This window comes from Cygnus atratus, chromosome 3 (genome assembly GCF_013377495.2).
Source record: "Cygnus atratus isolate AKBS03 ecotype Queensland, Australia chromosome 3, CAtr_DNAZoo_HiC_assembly, whole genome shotgun sequence".
Classification (NCBI taxonomy): domain Eukaryota; kingdom Metazoa; phylum Chordata; class Aves; order Anseriformes; family Anatidae; genus Cygnus; species Cygnus atratus.
This window is the reverse complement of record NC_066364.1, coordinates 27,873,903-27,888,727: the sequence shown is the minus strand read 5'-3', so window position 1 is coordinate 27,888,727 and position 14,825 is coordinate 27,873,903. Positions and strand designations below refer to the sequence as shown.

Genomic DNA, 14,825 nt, shown 5'->3' with positions numbered 1-14,825 from the left:
AAAGTCATGACCCACTACACTGGCATGTGAAAATGAAGCCCTGGATCTTGGTCTTAAAAATCTGTGTAATGCTAATTGTGGCTTTATATATATATATATTAAAAAAAAAAAAAAAAAAAGAAAGAAAGAAAAAAGAAAAAAAAAACACTTTTTAACTCTTATTTGTTCTGTAGCATGAAAAATTGAGCTGAGTTTTTACTAATCTGACAGAAAATCTCACACCTCAGCCTGTTAATTCTCTTAAACCTCACCACTGAGATGACTGTATGATTGAGATTACCTGTCCATACTGACAATGTCATACTGCAGGTCCTGCTGAAATGACCACAATTGCAATGTGATGGGCTCTTCCCACAGAGATGGTTCTTACCTGCTGCCTGTGCAAGGTACTGCATCCTCGCTTGTCACTCAAAACCAAAATCCAGAAAGCATATTTCTTTTCTTTTGAGGTAATGCCAAAACAGAAAATTCAGAAGTAGGCAGAAATGTTGCCTCCTGCTTTCAGCTCATAGGCTGTGTTGTCTGCCTGGGGTCTAAAGAGCAGAGCAACTAAAGCACTGCCACTGCAGAGGCATGGTTATGAGGCGATCGGCTCCGGGGCAGGTGCGTTCTGCAGCGGAGCGGGGGATTGGGACAGGCAGGGCTTTTCTTCCGACATCGAGGCCGCTCGAGGGAGCCGCCAGGACCCGGCAGCCCTCGCGAGGGAGGCTGACGAGGCGTAGGCGGAGCCAGCAGTGCCCCCTCCCCGGCTGTTCAAAAACAGCCCCTAGGGAGCGCGAGCGACCAGGAGCGCGGTGAACAGGGTGGGCAAACAGGGCGTGGCGTGTCAGAAGGGCGGGATGCGGCAGTTTGCGCGGCAGTTTGCGCAGGGAGGGCGGAGAGGGCAGAGTTTCCCCCCGCCCATAAGAACAACACCTTTAACGGCTGTCGACCGCTAGCTAGGCTGCAATGGTCTACACCAGGCAGAGCACTCTCTCTAGAAAGTCTGTAACCACCCAGACTGACCGCCTGCTCAACAATGCGGCAGTTCAGGTCTCTGGGTGCAGGGAGTGTCTGAGCCTGTTGCTGCCATCTGAGGGAGGCAGAGGCACCATGTGTGTGAGGTGTGAGCAGGTGGATGACCTGGTCCGCCTGGTGGCAGAACTCAGAGAGGAGGGGGATAGGTTGAGGGCTATCAGGGAGTGTGAGCGGGAGGTAGACTGGTGGAGCAACTCCCTGCAGGGCTTGAAGGAGAGGTACCAGGGTGAGACACCCCAAATGGGGGTGGACCCCCTGCCCTGTCGCTGTCGGGCAGAGGGAGGGGACCTAGGAGTTGAGGAGGAATGGAGACAGGTCCCTGCTCGACCTCGCAGGCAATGCCCCCCCCATCGGCCCCACCTTCCCAGGTGCCCTTACATAACAGATTTGAGGCCCCGGAGCTTGAGAGACCGGTGGGTGAGGATGAGGTAGAAAGTCTACCCAGGAGGATGCCTAGGGAGAGGAAGCCGACTCCACGCCTCAAGACTGCCTCCACCAAGAAAGACAGAAGGGTGATCGTTGTAGGTGACTCCCTTCTCAGGGGAACAGAGGGCCCTATTTGTCAGCCTGACCCTACCCGTAGGGAAGTCTGCTGCCTCCCTGGGGCCAGGGTCAGGGATGTTGCCAGAAAGCTTCCCAACCTGGTTCGCCCCTCTGACTACTACCCTCTTTTGATAGTCCAGGCTGGCAGTGATGATATTGGAGAGAAGCCTGAAGGCTATCAAAAGGGACTTTAGGGGACTGGGACGTTTAGTGGATGGAGCAGGACTACAGGTGGTGTTTTCGTCTATCCCTGCAGTGGCAGGGAGGGGTACCGAGAGGTCACAGAAAGCCCACCTGATTAACATGTGGCTCAGAGGCTGGTGCCAACACAGAAATTTTGGGTTCTTTGACCATGGGGCGCTTTACTCGGCACCCGGCCTGGTGACCGCAGACGGGTCCCTATCTATAAGGGGAAAACGGATGCTAGCCCAGGAGCTGGCAGGGCTCGTTGAGAGGGCTTTAAACTAGGAAAGAAGGGGGATGGGGCTGAAATTAGGCTTGTTGGAGCTGTACCAGGGGGAACAATGGCAAGGCCGGGGGAGAAGGCAATGGTCTGACCAAAGTGCATCTACACTAATGCACGCAGCATGGGTAACAAACAAGAGGAGCTGGAAGCCATCGTGCAGCAGGCAGGCTATGACTTGGTTGCCATCACGGAAACATGGTGGGACCACTCTCATGACTGGAGTGCTGCAATGTCTGGCTATAGGCTCTTCAGAAGGGACAGGCAGCACAGAAGGGGTGGTGGTGTGGCTCTCTATATTAGAGAGTGTTTTGATGTTGAGGAACTTGAGGCTGGGAATGATAAGGTTGAGTCTCTATGGGTTAGGATCAGAGGGAAGGCCAACAAGGCAAGCATCCTGGTGGGGGTCTGTTATAGACCGCAGAACCAGGATGAGGAGATAGATGAGGAGTTCTACAGGCAGCTGGCAGAAGCCGCGAAATCATCAGCGCTTGTTCTCGTGGGGGACTTCAACTTCCCAGACATATCCTGGAAGCACAACACAGCCCAGAGAAAGCAGTCTAGGAGGTTTCTGGAGAGCGTGGAAAATAGCTTCCTGACGCAGCTGGTTAGAGAGCCTACCAGGGGAGGTGCCCCGCTAGACCTTCTGTTCACAAACAGTGACGGACTGGTGGGAGATGTGGTGGTTGGGAGCTGTCTTGGGCAGAGTGACTGCAAAATGGTAGAGTTCTCTATTCTTGGCGAAGTCAGGAAGGGGACCAGTAAAACAGCTGTCTTGGACTTCCGGAGGGCTGACTTTGAGCTGTTCAGGACACTGGTTGGCAGAGTCCCTTGGGAGGAGGTTCTGAAGGGTAGAGGAGTCCAGGAAGGCTGGGCACTCTTCAAGAAGGAAATCTTAATGGCTCAGGAGCGTTCTGTCCCCACGTGCCCAAAGACGAGCCGGCACGGAACTAGACCGGCCTGGCTGAACAGAGAGTTGTGGCTCGAGCTTAGGAGAAAAAAGAGGGTTTATAATCTTTGGAAAAGAGGGCGGGCCACTCACGAGGACTATAAGGCTGTTGCGAGGCTGTGCAAGGACAAAATTAGAAGGGCCAAAGCTCTTCTGGAGCTCAATCTGGCTATTGCTGTTAAAGGTAACAAAAATTGTTTTTACAAATACATCAACACCAAAAGGAGGACTACGGAGAATCTCCATCCTTTACTGGATGCGGGGGGAAACTTAGTTACAAGGGATGAGGAAAAAGCTGAGGTGCTCAATGCCTTCTTTGCCTCAGTCTTTAGCAGCAAAACCAGTTGTTCTCTGGATACCCAGTACCCTGAGCTGGTGGAAGGGGATGGGGAGCAGGATGTGTTCCTCACTATCCACGAGGAAATGGTTGGCGACCTGCTACAGCACTTGGATGTACGCAAGTCGATGGGGCCGGGTGGGATCCACCCGAGGGTACTGAGAGAACTGGTGGAAGAACTGGCCAAGCCGCTTTCCATCATTTATCGGCAGTCCTGGCTATCAGGGGAGGTCCCAGTCGACTGGTGGCTAGCAAATGTGACGCCCATCTACAAGAAGGGCCGGAGGGTAGACCTGGGGAACTATAGGCCTGTTAGTTTGACCTCAGTGCCAGGGAAGCTCATGGAGCAGATTATCTTGAGTGTCATCATGCGGCACTTACAGGGCAACCAGGCGATCAGGCCCAGTCAGCATGGGTTTATGAAAGGCAGGTCCTGCTTGACGAACCTGATCTCCTTCTATGACCAAGTGACACGCTTAGTGGATGAGGGGAAGGCTGTGGATGTGATCTACCTTGACTTCAGTAAGGCTTTTGACACCGTTTCCCACAGCATTCTCCTCAAAAAACTGGCTGCTCGTGGCTTGGACTGGCGTACGCTGTGTTGGGTTAAAAACTGGCTGGATGGCTGGGCCCAAAGAGTTGTGGTGAATGGAGCCAAATCCAGTTGGAGGCTGGTTACTAGTGGACTTAGTCAGTACTGGGGCCAGTCCTCTTTAATATCTTTATCGATGACCTGGATGAGGGGATCGAGTGCACCCTCAGTAAGTTTGCAGATGACACCAAGTTAGGTGCGTGTGTCGATCTGCTCGAGGGAAGGAAGGCTCTGCAGGAGGATCTGGATAGGCTGGACTGATGGGCTGAGGTCAACTGTATGAAGTTCAACAAGGCCAAGTGCCGGGTCCTGCATCTGGGGCGCACCAACCCCAAGCAGCGCTACAGGCTGGGAGATGAGTGGTTGGAAAGCTGCCTGGCAGAGAAGGACCTGGGAGTACTGGTTGATAGTCAGCTGAATATGAGCCAGCAGTGTGCTCAGGTGGCCAAGAAGGCCAACAGCATCCTGGCTTGTATAAGAAGCAGTGTGGCCAGCAGGTCTAGGGAGGTGATTGTCCCCCTGTACTCGGCTCTGGTGAGGCCGCACCTCGAGTACTGTGTTCAGTTTTGGGCCCCTTGCTACAAGAAGGACATCGAGGTGCTCGAGAGAGTCCAGAGAATGGCGACGAGGCTGGTGAGGGGTCTGGAGAACAAGTCTTACGAGGAGCGGCTGAGGGAGCTGGGGTTGTTTAGCCTGGAGAAGAGGAGGCTCAGGGGAGACCTCATCGCTCTCTATAGGTACCTTAAAGGAGGCTGTAGCGAGGTGGGGGTTGGTGGGGGTTGGTAAAGAGACGTTTAGATGTTGAACTTAGTGATATGGTTTAGTGGAGGACTTGTTAGTGTTAGGTCAGAGGTTGGACTGGGTGATCTTGGAGGTCTCTTCCAACCTAGATGATTCTGTGATTCTGTGATTCTATCATGGATTAGTGATTCAAATTATTCCTACACCCAAAAGGTGTACCCCTCCAAGAGCATGATTAAACATCATTGTGGTGACTGCTCCAAGTGAATATGGATATGTAGGGATCTAACATTAATGATATTAACTAATTGCTTTGCAGAACTTTAAGCTGTCATTCACTGAATGACCATTTATTTTCGATTCTTTCCACCTCATTTCTTTCATAGACAGTTGTGTCCTATCTAATCGTTTGATCTCTTTGCACAGTCAAACATTTTATTTATATCCAATACAGAGATGACTTTGAATGTGAGTAGAGAGAACACAACACTCTGGAAAACTGAACTGGAAAATTCTCTTCTCAGAGACTACACAGAAAGATGGTCTGAAGAGATATCTCATTTACTTTTTAATTCTGTGAAGCCCTTCAGAATAAAAGTTCCAGCAGTCTTGCTTCTAAAACATTTGAGGCTATCAGTTTAAACCATTACCACTGATATCAATGAAAATGGCTGTGAGATGAGCTATTAAAACCAAAGAATTTCTAAAGAATTTTAGATTGCGTGTTCTCATCATAGAAATGTATGGACAATACAAATATTTTTACTAATGCAGTTTCAATACACTGTAAATTACTAATTAAAAATATTTTTGCCTTCATTTTAATAGATATTATTAACATTTTTTTGCAATGATAGATATTGATTTTTTATCTGCAGATAACTACAAGATGTGTTTCAAAGTTATATTATTGATTTAATTTAATATGAGAAGCTTTGTGCATACATACAATTTGCTATTAATTCACCAAGGATATTCCACATAAGTTATACTATGAACTTATCAAGACATGATTATAAAGTTAACATTAATTCTTAGTTTCATATTGCATCTTAATATATATTTAATAGATAAAATGTTAGCAAAATTGAAATTAATAGTTAAATTGTTACTGATTCTAATCACATAATATTTCTTTTGCTTTATATTTAATATTTCATTAAGCTATGCTAAATATAATATACAATATCACATTTAATATTTAATAAGAAGTATTTGACACTCAACATCAAATCAAAACCTGAATTATTATTAATACTTGCATGAAGGAATGAAGTGAAAATATTCGTAGAGAAAGATCAAATAAAAAGAAGAACCTTAACTACTGATTAACTTAGAATATGAATATTTTTACATTTTCCAGATAAACTTACTGCTCTTAAATTAAAACCATTTTCGATGTTTTGATTTTTTGGTGAAAGAAGATTATCTTGAGCAATACGTGCATCTAAGCTTTTTTATTTTCTTGTGTTCAAAAATATTTTTTTTTTGTTTAATATTTATATAACTTTAATGCAGTTCCCAAATATTTCTATTTGAAAGTCTTCAATATTAAACAGGAATACATGGTTTATCTTTGAACTATATAGTTTTCCTTTACAGATTTTTAGTAACATGTAAAAGATGTTTAGAGATATTCACATATGAATCTGTTTTGGAATACTCTAAGTCTTCATTATATAACAACTTTTTCAGAGTTGCATCATCAAGAAGAGAATTGAAGTTCAGTGACACTTTGGACATATTCCATTATCCTTTTAACGTCAGGCTAATATTAGAAGCAGAATAGCATTTGTCAAGGATCTTTCAAGTCTGGTATATCTGCCATTAGCTTTCTTCTTATGAGGCATTTCCACAATAGTAAGATTTTTTTTTTCCTTCAATAAGCTATCCCTAACAGCAGAAAAAGATTATAACAAGGAAAATGAGCTGAAAACTCAAGTGCATTTTCTCTAAAGGCTTTTTCAGTCTGATTTTACATATCACAGGAAACAGCAAAAGAGATGAGAACTCTCTCTGTTTACTTGAAGTAGGTCCACAGTCCAATAGATCTCAGAGTGAAAACATTTTCACCTAAGGTACAACCTCAATTTTTTCTTCTACAGATTTCATCCTGTTGATTTTAATGCTTTATTAAAATATCATTACCTTATAGGAATAATCTACCTTAGCATTTCTAAAGCTTTTTCTATATCTTCCTCTTAAAAAAAATACATAGCTGGTTCCTTTATGGCCAGTCTAACAAGGCACATCTGCTAAGGCTGATAGTGAACATGTGAGTAGGTCCATTGACACATCATGATAATGATGTATGCAATGCTCATACACCTTAAAACATGCTTGCATTTTTAAGGCCATTACCTGTGTCCTTAACTAATTTGCCATGCTCATCAGTATCATTGTTACTTACACAGAAGTCTCTCCAACACTTTAATGTCATTTAGGTAATGTGTCACTCATAAGGCGCTGTGTCATACCAGGTGTTATCAAAAAAAATTATATCCAAGTATTACTTCTCTGCATGCACTTTTCAGCAATGTTCATTGTACAGTCTTACACTACCTTAACAGACTTTCATCTTAATATATTATTATTAATTCACTTTTTTTTTTTTTTTTAGTTCTTTATTTGTGTTTTCAATTGATATTCTACCTAACCAGAAGTATGTAAGGGATTTGGGTTGTTATGTCTATGAAAATGTTCTTAGTAGATCATTTTTACTACACACAGTCTAGACACCTCACAGGAAATATAAAATCTGTCATTTGCGTATCTAGTGCAAAGGTCTATCAAGGACAAGCAGTTATCTGTCATTAAGAAATTCAAAAGTTGTATGACATGCAGATATTTCTAGAAAAAATAACCCATAGTTTAGCTAAAAGAAAAATAATATCTTAGTTCTGCAAAGTCTAAACAATCAAGATTTCCAACTAACTCAAAGAAAGCAAGTTCAAATCCTTAATTAGGGCTGAGACAACTCTTCTGAATAGGGTAATCCTAAGTTTATGAAGTTTGACCTCACAGGTGAAGTCATAGGTGAAACTTTTGAGCTTTTTGATATTTTGGTTAACTTTGGTGTAGTCTGAATCTCCATTTGAGTGTCTGTAACTGTTTCTGATTTGGAATAAGAATGATCAAATATGCAAAGAGAGACTATTAAGATCCGTGTTGTTTTTTTTTTTTTTTTCCTGTGCTTGTTTGCTTCCAAAGTAAGAAAGCTTAGATGTTTTGGTGTTTTGGTTATATTTTCAGACTCCTTTTTTTTTTTTTCTTTTTTCTTCATATGGAACTGTATTAAGCCTCCAAACATTTTGAAATGTGCCAATTAATAGTTATCTTTTCTAAAAACTTCCACCTTTGACTTGTTTTCTATAATTCAGCTGAACTGGAACTCACTGTGGCTCAGCAAACATTGAGCTTTAAGTATGATGAAGAATATTACAGTTGCTGTCCCTGCTCTCTCTTGATGCTTGTCGAAGGTCAGAGGGGAACACATAGCTTTGTCTCAGGATTATACAATAAGTGCTCAGGTGAATATTTATCTTTGTTTACAAGCATTTGCAATAATGATTACTGTTTTATTCCCAGCCCAAATCCATAAATTCCTTTAAAAGCTGTTACTAAATTCTTGTCAGAACCATACACAGGCAAGGGCATTAAAATCTTCGTGCTCATTCTTCTACCAAATAACAGATAGCAAGGACAGCATACCAATATTAACATAGATGTGGCTCCCTAAGCAAAGATTTTTTTTCTTCCTCCTTTTCAGCTTGCAACCAAGTGCAAACTCCACAATGTCTTGATGAGTTTTATGAATATGTTTCTTCATGTCTACCATGATCCCTAATTTGAAAATTGTTACTACAGATATTTCTTAGTAATATTCATGTCTTTATATGCATGCACATAGTCATGCCAAAAGTATATACTTTATTTAAATAGAATCACCATGTTTTTCCAAACTCAAGATATCAATTTATTCTTGAAGAATATGCAATAGATTCTAACGCAGAAATTCTTTCTTTTTTTTTTTTTCCTTTTCCCCAAGAACACCACTATATGTTAGACCTGTAGTCCATAAACGGTTTTCTCATTGTTAGAGTTTTGCAAATGATCAGGTAGCTATGCTTCCTTCATTTTATTTTTGCTTATCTTCATATGGTATAGCCATAGTTTTATATATTTGGTAGTTACAAGTAATTTTTTTGTTGTTGTTTTTTTGTAGACTGAAACATTTATGTAATGGTATACTGTAAAGAAACAGAGGCCTGGTAAAAGATCCTTCTTAGTGGTGTTGAGAAGTGGGAACAGGATGGCAGCAGAGACTATAAGGCTACAGACTAACTCACCAGTTGTTATTTAAAGAAAAGCAGAGAGAGATCTGGACAAAACCAGTTTTAAGGAAAACAAGGAGGAAAAAAAAAAAAAAAAGGAAAGCATAGAAGATGCATAAAATGCACAACATGTAGTAAATTCAACTGTACAGACCTTGAGTTGCTGACTTGACTTCCCAGCTTGACCTCAGACCTGCCTCGTCACCACAGACTTTCCTGGGGATCGCTGAGCATTGACTGACCCTGGTAACCATCACCAGGTCCTGACCTGTTCTCCTTGCTTAGGCACTCTGGGAGTGTGCCCGTGCTGATGAAGACACTGCTCTGCCAGTCTGTCACCCTGGTCCTTGGCTCACTCTCCCTTGCAGGAGTGGCCTGCTTCTACAGCTCCCCAACAGACACCTTTCAGACTTTTATTATGTCTGCAAAATTATGATCTCCCTGTCAAAAAGATATCTGTGTTATTTTCTGAAGGCTGCCCTGGGCAACTGTGGTTTGCTGAAAATTTCACCAGTTCCCAGCACTGAGGTATTCTGGGGAGATAATTTCTCTACAGCTGGAAGCATATGCCTTCTGTTATTTATAACTAATGGGTGGTAGTTTACCATGAAAAGTGATGTTTTCAAGGTCATTAATCATTCCAAAAGGTAAACATGCAGAAGAAATTCAATTCACTATTATTTGCATAGGTTCCTAGGCATGAGCAAGCAGGATACAGTTGTCAGCAGACAGAGGATCAGACATTCTTGTTGCTCAACACAATGGCATTTAATGGCTTTCCATCAAACCCTGAATTTAATCCAGATACCTGAAGTGTGTTTTAGGAGTCAGCTGAGAGCAGCATGACAAACAGTATAATAAGCAGTGTTGCTGAGATGATACAAGTTTGCATTACTAGAGGAGATGGATTGAAATCATTCATACTTCCACCAGTCTTGCCTTTATTCCATCATGAAATTTTCTAAGCCACACAATGAACCTATCTAAGTAACCCATCCTAAAGGAAAGATACTACTGACAATGTCAGGTCAACAAACGTGGAGTAGACATAAAGGCTCTCATACTTTTGTTCTATGTGCTATATAACGAAGATTACGTTTGTTGTTTGTTTCATTTTCAGAAACGGAGTTTGCTGTCAGGCAAAAGTCTTTGTTATATGGCAAAGTAAGGCAGTTAAATACAGACCTCATAATAATATCATCAAGATTTTTTTAATAGGGGAAGTCTTCAATGAGTGCACTGTATGAAATGACTATCTATCTTCTTGTAAAGATGGACAAAGACACAAAGTTTGTAGTCTTGTGGGATCACTACTTTACCTCACATAAACAGAAAGAGCTTTGTAAGGATTAAGAAGCCTCAAAGCCTTTGAGAATCTCAGCTGAAATGAGAGTAAGTACTTTGTCACCTGAATTTCTGAGACAGTAAGTGATAGCTAGAGTGAACTGATGGTCTGTGAAGACAGGCATTCTGTGGCCTTGTAGACTGTTTACTGAATAAAAATGTAAATGCTGACATTTAGCTTCAAGAATTTGGTTCTTTCCAGGCAGAAAGGCAATCTATCCAAAATTCACAACAGGGGTGGAACTGTCATTAGGAGGACCATACTGTATTTTAAGAGCACCATTAGACTTTGTCATTTTGATTGAATTGTTATCACAGCTCATCTGTTTTCTTGCCATACTAGGCATTATGCATAGCTTCAATTTATGCTTGAGATTGTAAAGATTTTTTTCTTAGATGCTGATACTTTATAAGCTATTTAAGATTAATATAAGCAATATTTTCCATGAAGCAATTTCATGCAAACTATCTCATACCACTGGTCTTTATATTTCCAGACCTTTGCATCAAGTGTTCAAAAAAATTGTGTTAAAAACAATTTTGAAGTGATTAAACATTGCCAGAAGTTGTACTATTACAATGCTTTGCTATTTAGCAAATTTGTTGTCATTGAAAAGCTTCTTCAAAGGCTTTTTTCCTATGAGTCCTTGCAGAGAGATGCAGATCATAGGTAGAGAGGCTGAATTTTGACCAGATGAAAATATAGTCTGCCCAACATTAAGTTTCTCTTCAAACTTGGTGTTTTTGATGTTTCTGTCTTACAACGGCTAATTGTAAGCCATCAGTAATTGAGCCATTTGGGCCTCATTTCCACCCCATTTGGGGTGGAACCAAGAATTATTTTTTTCTTATTTAAAAGCTGAAAGATAGCCTGTACAATAAAATCGTGTTCAGCAGCTTCCCTGAAATAATAAACTATTGCTGTTTCGTATTCTTATTTATTTTATTTCCCTTAAGTAATATTCTACTTGGCAAGAACCAAAAATGTTCTCAATTCTAGAACTCCAGATTGTTGAAAAACTCTAATCTATTTGTTAGGTAAGTTTTAGGACAGATTTGGTATTGTTTTTGGAAAATTTGAATCCAATTTCAACTTGATTAAACTGTTCGGATAATAGGAAGATCTGGCAGATGTGTCAGAGACAAGTTAAGAATACTTTATCTTATGTAAGTGTAGATGGGTAGGTTACTGATTTACAAATATGCATTACTATAAAATGTACTCTTTACCGAAACAGAAATAGAAGATGAATAGTGAAAATAAAATATCTGAAGCATATGTGCATGCATACTAAGTACAGCTAAAGTCATTATCAAAGTATTATAGCAAAGATAAGTCTTTCAAAAGCTTTTTCTATATACCAGAGTGTTTAATTTTAAAGTAAGAAACAAGTTACCTTGTAAGTACGGATACATTTATGGGATGTGAAATGCAAACTGCTTACAGTCTAAATATTGAATGGGTTGTTAAAGACAGTAAAAATTATTAAACAGATTGTCTGTAAATTTAAGCACACTCTCTAAGCATCCTATTTTCAAAGATTTTGCTTCTTCCTTTGCACTTAAAATTAGCCAACTAAGAGTAGAAAGCATACAGTTCTGGTTGTAAAAATTATGCATCAGGAATCTTGAAAAAGAAGTGATTTTGCTCTCTCAAAACACTGTAACCCAAGGCCTAGCCACATATGATGCCAAAATACACCCATGATAAAATCACATTATCATAATGTGATCTTTCCTTTTCTTTTTATTCTTTTTAACCAATAGTAAGATAGCTAACAATGATGGTGTTCACATTTTAATCAGGAATTAGAATCTGCCTCCAATTAAGTTGAATCAAGGAACCATTTATTTCAAGGTCTTTGCTAGATTGTAGTGAAAAATGAATCATTCTATGCTTAATTCATATCACAAAGATTATTTTTTTACAGTTATAAAGATTAGAAGCTTAAATTATTTCGAATGAGTATGAACATTCAGGAGTGATTCTCCTGATCAGATGAATCAGTTCATCCAATCCTGTGAGAAGAAGTCATGCCTTGGTACATAAAAGAAGTTAATGTTTAAATCTCACTTAAGGACTGCTTGCACTCAGTTTGGTAAGGAAAGAACAACTAAAACTGTTTCACTGTTCATAGAAGTGACTAATCCAGACCACATGAATGTACTATTGCTGTAATTTGACATTAAGCTGTTTATTAGATAGAGTGCAAAAGATAAAGTTTCCATTTCCTGCTGTAAAGATTACTGTAATATTTAGCCTACATTTATTTGATTTTTCTTCTTGTATGAATTAGTTAATTTTATTTAGCACAATATCTGTGTTGCTTTTCTGGTACAGAGATTCTTTAATTCATTAAACAAAGTGAAACAACTTCCATAGGCGGGAATGAAGAAGCTGCCACATCTTCTTCCATGGCAATCACTTTATGGCAATGAGCATCTCCCAGAGCTTGGACACATGGGCTTGGACCTATGTGTCTATATAATGAAATGCAAACCATGCCTGCTAGATCCTAAAAAAAGCTCAACAACCGAACTTTTATATTTAAAAAAAATAAAAAGAAAAAAAAAGTTCAATGCTGCCCTGTGTTTTTTAAGAAAATAGTGACTGACCACTATTTTTTGTTGTTGTTGTTCTTGTTGTTAAGAGAATATATGAATCTCAGGTTAGGATGGTACATGTTGCTGGGGCTGAGAAAGAACAGTGAGCACACAAAAAAAAAAGTTTATGTTCTTCATCAGGCCTTAAGGAAACAAGATCAACATCAGGCAATTGTTGTGCCACCTTACCCAGCTGTTAAGCCAGGCTCAGCTTTGAGTATGTATGGATGAAATTTCTTCTCTCCAGATTTATATTGATAAAAATTACCCAAAATGTTGGATTCTTTTCATCTGATCTCTTTTCTACTACCTTTTCGTTTGCTTCCACATGGTCTTTATATCTTCTGCAAAACATTAGCAAGAGAAAGGTATGTCTTAATTGGTTTTGATCTCAGTATGTGCTGTAACATAGCCTCTATTTGTGGCTAAGGCCCTGGAAATAAATGCATGTCTGAAATCACTGAGTATGGAACATATGTTAGGTTCACAGTACCTCATATGACTTCTGTGGGACACATGGAAAGAGAGAGAAATCAGAGGGTTATAGAAATAGCAGAGTCATCCAAAGAGCAGGATGTCTCTTGGGAATATCACATTGTCCAGGAGAAGAGAGTCAGTACTACGAAAATAGGCATTGTGTCCTCCGGATTGGTGAAATTATCATAATTATAGGAACTTTTATAATTTTTCCTTGTCTTCCAGAATTACCAGACAGAGGTTTGACTTCTTGCTCTCTATAACTTAGTGGCTGCTGGAGTTCTGCAAAAAAGGGAGACTCTGAGATTAACATAAAATAATGCCTTAAGAAATGCAAATTCACTCATTTAAATTCAAGTAATGTGTAACTTTCATCTATATGATGAATACCTGTGTCACACATATTCAGTATATTTTGCTAGGATTTACTTTCCTGTTTGCATTACTATGTTTAGTTTGCTAAAATACTGTACAAGTCTGCTTGCATGTGAATTTGAGTCCCTTGAAACAGAAATTTATTTGTAGGTCAATGATTAAACTGTTGGACTCTGGGCTAGTGGTCTTTGACAATAAGCTGCCAGTCCCAGGGGCTGTTCTTGTACAGCAGTTCATGGGTAGCCTGGGCCAGGACAATACTTATAATACCTGGTGGATCATGTTCAGTGGTGGGCATGGGCAATGAATACTTAACATGGGATATACATCTCTCTGTGCATTGCTGTCAAGACAGAAGCAATTTCTAATATGGATGGAGGCAGAAATTTAGCAAAGGTAAAACATTGGTGCCTATGGAGGCTAAGAGTCTACCAAATTAGCCAGCAGCTGAAAAAAATGGCTTTAAAGATTCTTTTATCCTTTTGTGTGTACAGGCATCAAAAGTGGGAATTAGTCTTTTTGTTTCTATAAAACAATCTTTTCCCCAGCCTCTAGAGTTGGTATGCCAAAAACTCTCCTGAACACCTCCAATCATAACCTAAACATATGTTTACCATTGACCAAGATCATCTAGATAGCTTACTTCTTCTAATATGGCATTTTAGGATAAATGAACTGTAAAATTTTGGAAAAAAATATAAAAAAGACATCAGCTCACTGATTTATTTTTAGGTATTTATCTTACAGCAGAGGCTTTTTCTATTGTATCAATGTACAACTTCTGTAGGAAAACATCTATGGAGAAGTGAACCATAGGCAGTAAGCTGTAGAAACTTAGACTGCAGTCCGGAGGACAACAGAAGAAACTTGAATGCCATATAACCTTTCTGTTTTCCAAAGTATTGAACATTTTGTAAAAGGGTGACTGCTCTTAAGGGAAAAGGATTACAAAACCAATGAAGTGCTGTTACAAAAATCCATACAATATACTTGTGAAAGTGCACCTAATTATGGAGTATGACAGATAATTCTTCAGTGAAAAAGGCACT

The 14,825-nt window shown here is 40.1% G+C and overlaps 1 long non-coding RNA gene across 1 annotated transcript in view; it reads left to right on the top strand.

Moving 5' to 3' along the window:
• Nucleotides 1-8,983, top strand: part of LOC118246165 (uncharacterized) — a 49,073-nt gene extending 40,090 nt beyond the window's left edge. Inside the window, exons 4-5 of the long non-coding RNA XR_004778092.2 lie at nt 8,023-8,172; nt 8,868-8,983. This is a non-coding gene — a long non-coding RNA (uncharacterized LOC118246165). The remainder of the gene's footprint in view (nt 1-8,022; nt 8,173-8,867) is intronic.
• The last annotated feature ends 5,842 nt before the right edge of the window (nt 8,984-14,825 follow it).